The following is an 8,304-nucleotide window of genomic DNA, read 5'->3' as shown; positions in this document are numbered from 1 at the left end:
AGACAGACAGACAGACAGACAGACAGACAGACAGGCAGACAGACAGGCAGACGCCTTGATTTGATTGAATAGTTAGGATAGTCGCGCGGTGGGCGGCGGGCGGCCGTCGTGTTTGCCGTGGCTGTATTTACCTTGCCGACGCCGTCCTCGCCGTCCCCGAGTACGGACGCCAATCCGCGGCCCGCGTTCTGATTGCCGCGCGCCTCAGTGACCTCCGAGCCCCAGCGCCGGCCCCGGTACGGCCCCAGCAGACTGATTCCGAGAGTCGTTTTCGTCGCTCTGGCTCTCTCGCACCTCTACAGGACGCCCCGCGAGTGCGCGAGAGACAGAGCGACGGAAACGACTCTCGGAATCAGTCTGCGGTTCGCGCCAGATTTGCAGAGACGTCTCCATGCGTCCCCCGACTCCCGCCCTCCCTTTGTGTTTGATAGGTTCATTGGAAATTGTAAGCGAGGACGGCCGGCGGAGCGGCGGACTGCTGGAACCGGCAGAACGCAAACGCGGGCACGTGCGGTGGCGGTCCTTGTGCGCGATCTGCGGGATCCGCTTCCGCTGCCGCTGCTGCTGCTATTGCTATTGCTGCTGCTGTTGCTGCTACTGCTACTGCTTTTGCTGCTGTTGCTGCTGCTGCTGTTGTTGCTGCTACTGCTGTTGTTGCTGCTACTGCTGCTGTTGCTGCTGTTGCTGCTGCTGCTGCAGCTGTTGCTGTTGTTGCTGCTGTTGCTGCTGCTGCTGCTGTTGCTGCTGTTGCTGCTGCTGCTGCTGTTGCTGCTGCTGTTGTTGCTGCTGCTGCTGCTGCTGCTGTTGCTGCTGTTGCTGCTGCTGCTGCTGCTGCTGCTGCTGCTGCGCCGTCCTCGTCGTCGCCATACATTAAACATCTCTTTCGGTTTCCCGGAAGCAGTCCCGGAAGAATATCTCGCGGAGCCGTCGCCGGGAATAAAACAATCTTGAGTCCACACTCCGCCACTCCGCTCACTCCCGCAGGGAGGACAGTACGGCATCCCTGGCCGCTCTCCGTCTGTATTTACCCAGCCAAGATAAAGAAGGCAGTAAGGAGCGGAGGGAGAGGAATTAAAATGGAGGTGAAAATATCGACCGCGCTCTCCATCATTTTTAGCATCGCTCCCTGCCGGCCTGGCAGGGCTGGTAGCCTCCGCAGCCTGCAGAGTGATCCCTGGTGCTCTGCCTCTCTCGCACTCACGGGGTGGTCCGTAGGGGTGGGAGAGAAACAGAGCGATGCACTGTTAAAAAAAATTGCTGAAAATTCAGACTTTTTTGACTGAAGTAAATATGCAGAACATCCTACTGAAAATTCAGACTAAATCCTGGTCTGAAATTTTCAGACTTACACAAGTCTTAACCTTTCAGGCAGGTCGTAGTCTGAAAAATTCAGACAAAATTGTCTCAATTATTAGATTTTTTTGTCTGAAAGTGGCAGCAGGAAATTTCCCGTAACTCGGTGAAATGATAATGTTTGCATCCGAACCTCGAAGGAGAGACGTACTCCAAGGTACCGTCTAGGTAAAAATTGAGTGTAGGGGAATGTCCCCGAGGTAGGACTCTTCCCTGCACTCATCTGGAGCTGGGCTGGCGCACCCTAGGAAAAGACGGCACGGAGCCAACCGCGAGAGGTAACTTCAAATGTGAATTGTTAAACTCGCGCGTTTGCTACAGATATAAATTTGGTATGGGAGCGTGTGTTTCGTCATAGCCAACAGAGTGATAGCCATTTCGGGTTAAAAATATTAAAAATTTAACAGAAAAAAACGTTTTTAACGACAGCAGGCTCTTTACCGACACTGGCGCCACCTAGCGGAGAGAAAAATGCTTTCGTTTTGTCTGAAGTCCCCGAAACGGAGTCGGATTAAATTGAATGTAAGACTGATTGTGAGTTAACCCAATGTTAGGTTGGAAGAAAGTTGTCCAATTTTCTCTTATGTTTGAACATATTTCAGAAAGTAGTCTGAATCCGAAATTCAGACTCTTGAGGTCTGAGAAGTCTGACGCAAGTTCGTATGAATTATGAGAATGAGTACAAATATTAAGACACTTCGAGTCTGAACCAAGCTTTCAGACAAAGCGTTTAAGAACTAAGACAAAAACTCTGATTTTTCAGAATTAAGTCTGATTAACAGATTCAGACCGCTAAGTCTGACAAAATTGGTCTGAATTTTCAGAATTTTTTTAACAGTGTGAAGCAGTATTTGGAATCAGCCGCTGCAGTCCGTGGACAACCGGGACAACCGGACAGGTGCGCACCACGATTGTGACTGCCGCGCGAGCGTACGCGGGTTCGAATCCCCGCCGTGGCGCCCTTTTTTTTGGGGTCCCTGCACGCAGTGCTGCCAACACCAGGCGCCGCTGGCCGGGCGCCTCGCCGCCTCGCCGCGCCACGGCTAATTGAAGACGGAAGACTGCAGGCAAATTCGTCCTAATTGAAATTACCCTCGCGTCCCCCTCAAAGCGCGCCGGCGTGACCCCTCCCCCCTCCCCTCCCCCTTTCTCTCTTCCTCTCTCTGACGCCCGCGCCCTTTGCCAACTCTTCGTCACGCTCTGAAAGAGTGGAACGCGCGCGGGCTTTGAAGACTTTGCGTCCAAAAGGGGGCAGCCCTCGCCCGGGGCAGCCCTGGCCCAGCAGCCTGATTCAGAGAGTCGTTTTCGTCGCTCTGTCTCTCTCGCACTCACGGGGTGATCTGATGGGTGCAAGAGGGACAGAGCGACGAAGACGACTCTCGGAATCAGGGTGCAGGGGGTCCTTGCGCCGGTCTTGCCGCCTTGCGCAGGGCCAGGCTGCGAGGCTGCGACCCTGGTGGATCGTTCGGACCCGATCTGGACGCAAAGATGGCGTCTGCTTGCCGTCCGTGAGGTCCTGGGGGGTCCATAACTAGTCCGAACTGAGTCCAGTGCGTCCTTCCTGGTCCACAGTCAGTCCTGCTGTAGTCTGCGACGTCCGGAGCCTTCAGTCCATTCGCCGTCCCGGCGCGTCCACGGTCTCACGTCGTCCGATAAGGGTCCCAAGCGTCCTTTCGGAGTCCACTCGAGTCCGAAGTTGGTCCACTCTGCGTCTGCTTGGTCCACGCACAGAAAACAGCGTCTGTCAAGCGTCCGCATTGGGTCACCTGCCGTCCGCCAAACTTCATAGAAAACTTTACGAAGTCCGCAATACGTCCTTGAAGTCCGTGAATGGTCACCAGAGGGTCCGCCAGTGGTCCGGCGGGAGACGCCGCGAGAGTTTTGCCTGAGAGTCCCTGGTAAGTCCGTCTGGGTCCGAAGCCGGTCAAAAATGGAAGTCCAGGATATGTCCGCAGTGCGTCCGTCCAGTCCGCCCCAAAGGTCCGCTAGTGGTCCGAAGTGCGACGCCGCTTGAGTTTTGCCTTAGAGTCCCTGGTACGTCCGTGCTAGGTCCGTTGGGGTCAGTGTGGCGTCCATACTACGTCCGTTTGGGTCCGTGGGGCGTCCGTACTGCGTCCGTACTGCGTCTGTTGGGATCCGTGGGGCGTCCGTACTGCGTCCGTTGGGATCACTGGGGCGTCCGTACCGCGTCCGTTGGGACCCGTGGGGCGTCCGTGATGCGTCCGTTAGGGTCCGCACGGCGTTATGTAACTGGGGCGCAAAGGGCTCTTATAGGCGCTTATGGACGCTAACGGACGCACTTCGGACTTTGGATGCGTGGACCCATAAGGACGCACTTAGGACCCTGGTTGCGACCACTCGTTGGAAAGGTCTCACCAAGACCTGTTCGAATCTGCAATAAAAAAAAATTGTTGGTCACCCCCCTTTTTTCAAAATAGAGTTAAAAAATCAGTATCTTGAAAAAAGGGGGGTGACCAACAATTTTTTTTTATTGCAGATTCGAACAGGTCTTGGTGAGACCTTTCCAACGAGTGGTCGCAACCAGGGTCCTAAGTGCGTCCTTATGGGTCCACACATCCAAAGTCCGAAGTGCGTCCGTTAGCGTCCATAAGCGCCTATAAGAGCCCTTTGGGCCCCAGTTAGATAACGCCGTGCGGACCCTAACGGACGCATCGCGGACGCCCCACGGGTCCCAATGGACGCAGTACGGACGCCCCAGGGATCCCAACGGACGCAGTACGGACGCCCCACGGATCCCAACGGATGCAGTACGGACGCAGTACGGACTCCCTACGGGACCCAACGGACGCAGTATGGACGCCACACTGACCCCAACGGACGCAGTATGGACGCCACACTGACCCCAACGGACCTAGCACGGACGCCCCACGGACCCCCACGGACCCCAACGGACCCACATGGACCCTTTGTGGACCCTTTATGGACCTTGCGCGGACGTACTGGACGATAATTGGACGCCGGTGGACCTCGCAGGGACGCAGTCCACAAACGGTCCTATTTGAAACATTTTGGACGCCACCTGGACGCCACGGTTGGCGTCCGGATCCCGTCCGACCGATCCACCAGGGGAGGCGAGCGGCGGGTAATTGCTGTATTTATCCGCCTTTGCGTCGACCTTTGCAGTGTGCCCGCGCCTCCTGGCCGCCGCTGCCTTGCCCCGTGACAACGCGCCCCCGCACTCCGCGGCCTGCAGACTGAGTCCGAGAGTCGTTTCAGTCGCTCTGTCTCTCTCGCACCTATGCGGGACTCCCCGTGAGTGCGAGAGAGACAGAGCGACGAAAAGGGCCCTCGGAACCAGCCAGGGTGACAGGAGGCACCCGCGTTACCTTAGAGAAGTTAGCCGAACCCATGGCTTAAATCAACGAGCCGCCACGGCCGAGCAGTGCTGCAGCAGCTTCCCGTGTGGCGGACGAGGACGCCGATGACGAGCAGGCCGGGCGGCATGGCGGCAGGCGCGGCCGCGCAGTGTTTTGGCGGCAAACTTGTTTTTATCTCCGAGCCGAGGCGCGCGCCGCCTTCCGCCTTTCCGGCCGAGTGGAGTCCCGGAGTACTACAGGCAGTATGAGGGCTTGATGAGGCAGTAAAGTCGACGGGCGCAACGCCGCGGAACGCCGTCGCGGAACGACGCCCTTCGTTTTCATTAGCCGCGGTGTCGTCGGGGTGCCTCGCCGTGGGCCCCGCCATGGGCCCGCGGACGCCCAAGGTGGTCCTGGTGCTTGAGGCAGGACAAAACGGGCCGGCCGAGGGCCTCACATCCAGCAGACTGATTCCGAGAGTCGTCTTCGTCGCCCTGTCCCTCTCGCACCTATTAGAACGCCCCGTGAGTGCGAGAGAGACACAGCGACGAAAACGACTCTCGGAATCAGTCCGCCGGATCGCCTCGTCTAGACGCCAGGGAAGCCTCAAAAGCGCAAGGAGGAAGGAGCCGTCCGCCGGGACTGCGGCGCGGCGTGCGGTGGCGGCACGGCGGCCAGCACTGCAGCTGCAGGTCGCTGCCGTATCGATTGGAGGCCGCTGCCTTCGCGCGGAAAGGAAAAACTACTCGCGCGAAAAATATTAGCTCCGGCCGTGACCCCGGCAGGCTGATGCCCCAACAGGGCTTTCATCGCCCTGTCTCTCTCTCTCACCCCCGGGCCCTTCGGTGGGTGCGAGTGAGAAGGACGGCGCCCTTGCCCCTCACTGCCGCCAATACTAGCGCGCTGGATTCCGGATTACGCACTGGTCTGTATAATCCCCGCCCCGCGCCACTTTCGCTCGACTCTGCCGTTTTATTTTTCATTTTTTTTGTCAGCGCGGCGGCGGAAACGGAAGGCACTGGGAAGGCGGCGGCGGGGAGGATCGAGGGGACAGCTCCTCCAACTCGAAATCGTGCGCGCAGTGCCATGTGCGATATTACACACACCGCCCACACTGTAGAGTGAGAGTGAGAGGTGTCTCTCTCGAACTCATGGGGCGCTCCATAGACCGACGGCCGCTCTACCGCTGCCTCGCGCACTGTGCGGCAGTGCCCCGGCGTGTGCGCACCGAGGCGACGGCGACGTCGTCCGTCCGCGGCAGTCCCTCCGCTCCCTTTCGACACCTCCCTTCCTCTTCGCACTCTTTATCCGCCACCCGGCCCCCTTCGGTCTGCCTGCCTTCACGGCCTTCACTCCGGAAGCAATAATACAGGCAGCGCCCCGCGCGTCGCCGCGCCGAAAATGCTACACGCCGCCGCACGCCCGAACGCACCCCCTCCCTCTTCTCCTTTTCCGGGAGATTAATATTTGCAGTGTACAAACGGCGGCGCGGCGCCGGGATTAAGGTGCACGTCAATATTAATGTTTAAGCCGCGCTGCGCTGCAGGCCGCAGACTGATTCCGAAAGTCGTTTCCGTCGCTCTGTCTCTCTCGCACTCATGGGGCGTCCCGTATGGGTGCGAGAGAGACAGAGCGACGACCGTCCGGAATCAGTCTCGCCGCGTGGAGGAATCAAGACGCGTCTCCCGGACGGCCCGCGGCTGTGCGAATCGCGGCGCGTGCGGGTTAATGAAGCGATCCGCGCAGTTCGTCTCCAACAACAACAAGAACAAAGTCAACAACAACAGCTCGGCGGTGCAGCGGGCTCGCCTGTCACGCTAATTTCCTCGGCCTCCCACCGCGGCGCTGCTGCTGCGCGATGATCTGCATCATGAGAAGATCTTCTCTCGTCCCGCGCCCCGCGTAGAAAAGCGAAGCCTCGGCGGCCTCCAGGGCGAGAAAGGGCCGGCCAGTGGACATCGGCAGGACCAGGACTCCAATATCTGGCGTATCGGGCATCGGGCGCCACCGAGCCAAGCGGGCCGAGTGGGGCCAAGCCGGGCCAAGCGGAGGGCCGAGCCCCGAAACCGCCGACAATGCAGTTCGCGCGGCGCGTGGCCGCCTCGGTGGCCGCCGTGCCGCACTGCTCGGCCTCGGCGCGGCCGCGGGGCGACGCTGCGGCGGGCCGGGCCGGGCCGGGCGGTTTGGCCGATGATTTGGATGGCAGTTTTTCTTGTTCTTCGGGGCGACGGGCGACGAGGGCAGAACGGCCAAAGGGTGCGGGAGGGGCGGCCGCCAGCAACGCACGCACTCGCTCTGATTGGCTGCCTCTGCTGATCGGGCCGGATACCGAAGGACGCGCGCGCACCAGCAGAAAAAAAACAAGGGGGAAATGACCCCGAAAAATAATGTCCCTTGAATTTGCATGGTTACGGCCGGCGAGCTTGGTGGAGCTTGCAGGACGCCGCGAAAGGGGTGACTTCGCCGAGCCAGCATAGTGCGGCGCGCGGCGCCCGAGGGCGCGTTGCCGTGTTGCCCGGCCCACGGCCCACGTTCCATGCCGGCACGCCGCGGGTAAACACTGATACCGCCCATTGCCAATTGGTTCCTGACTGCGCGGGAAGCCGGCCGCGCGGTGTGGTGCGGCGCGGCGCTTTCGGGTCCGCTTGTGTGGAGGCTCGCCCCTCGCCCCCAGCGCAGCGCGCAGCGCCCCGGGCCGCCCCGCCCCGCGCCCCTAAACTGTCCGGCAAGCACCCCTTGCTTCCCCCACAGCAAACTTGCCGCCCCGCCCCGCTGAGCCCCGCGTCCGCGTCCGGCCAGCCCACTCCCGGTGCACCTTTGTGTTCCATTACTGCGCGGCGTGTTTGGACAGCGAGCGCGGACAGGGCCGGACAGCGACGCGGCGCCCCGGAGGAGGCCGTGGAGGCTCTGCTGCAGATGCACTCTAGCGCCCAGCGCACAGCTTGGCCCACGCGTCCTGGCCCAGCCGCCGAGGCAGGGCGGCGGCACACAGTGGGCCAGAAGACCGGTGGAGGTGGCCAAAACTCTAGACGCGTTTTGAGCTCCAGAGTCGCTCAACAGGACTGGAACCGAACGAGTGACCCCACCAATGGATTGCTCTCCGAACGAGCAACCCATTGGTGGGGTCACACGTTCGGTTCGAGTCCCATTTAGTGACTCTGGAGCTCAAAACGCGTCTGGAGTTTTGGCCGCCTCCACCGGTCTTCTGGCCCACTGTGCGGCATCGCCGGCGCCAGCCGGACTCCCTCCCGGAAACGCGGCGACGATCAGCCAAGACGCCGCCGCCAGCCCCGGCGGGGGGTCGTCGGTCGGAGGGACGGCGACGACGACGGCGACGGCGACGGCGCCCCGCCAGCCCCGCCAGGCCGCGATGACGGAAGATGGATCGTCCTAATGGAATGCTTGTCCTTCCACGCGGCCTGGAGAGGCGCCCTGCCCTGCGGCCCCGCGCCCCGCGCCCCGCCGAGCGGCAGCGCGTCGCCGAAAGTGGTCCATCCCACGCCATTTTTCGCAATCCCGGAGAAAATGGGGCGTCGCGTCGCCTCGCGACTCAATCAGATGCACCTAAACCTCCTCCATCACGCGCCGCACGACGGCGACGACACGACGCGCTGCTCCGCGCTGCTCGTGCTCA

Source organism: Thrips palmi, unplaced genomic scaffold (genome assembly GCF_012932325.1).
Source record: "Thrips palmi isolate BJ-2018 unplaced genomic scaffold, TpBJ-2018v1 HiC_scaffold_4, whole genome shotgun sequence".
In the NCBI taxonomy this organism is placed as follows: Eukaryota; Metazoa; Arthropoda; class Insecta; order Thysanoptera; family Thripidae; genus Thrips; species Thrips palmi.
Note: the sequence above shows the minus strand (reverse complement) of the source record.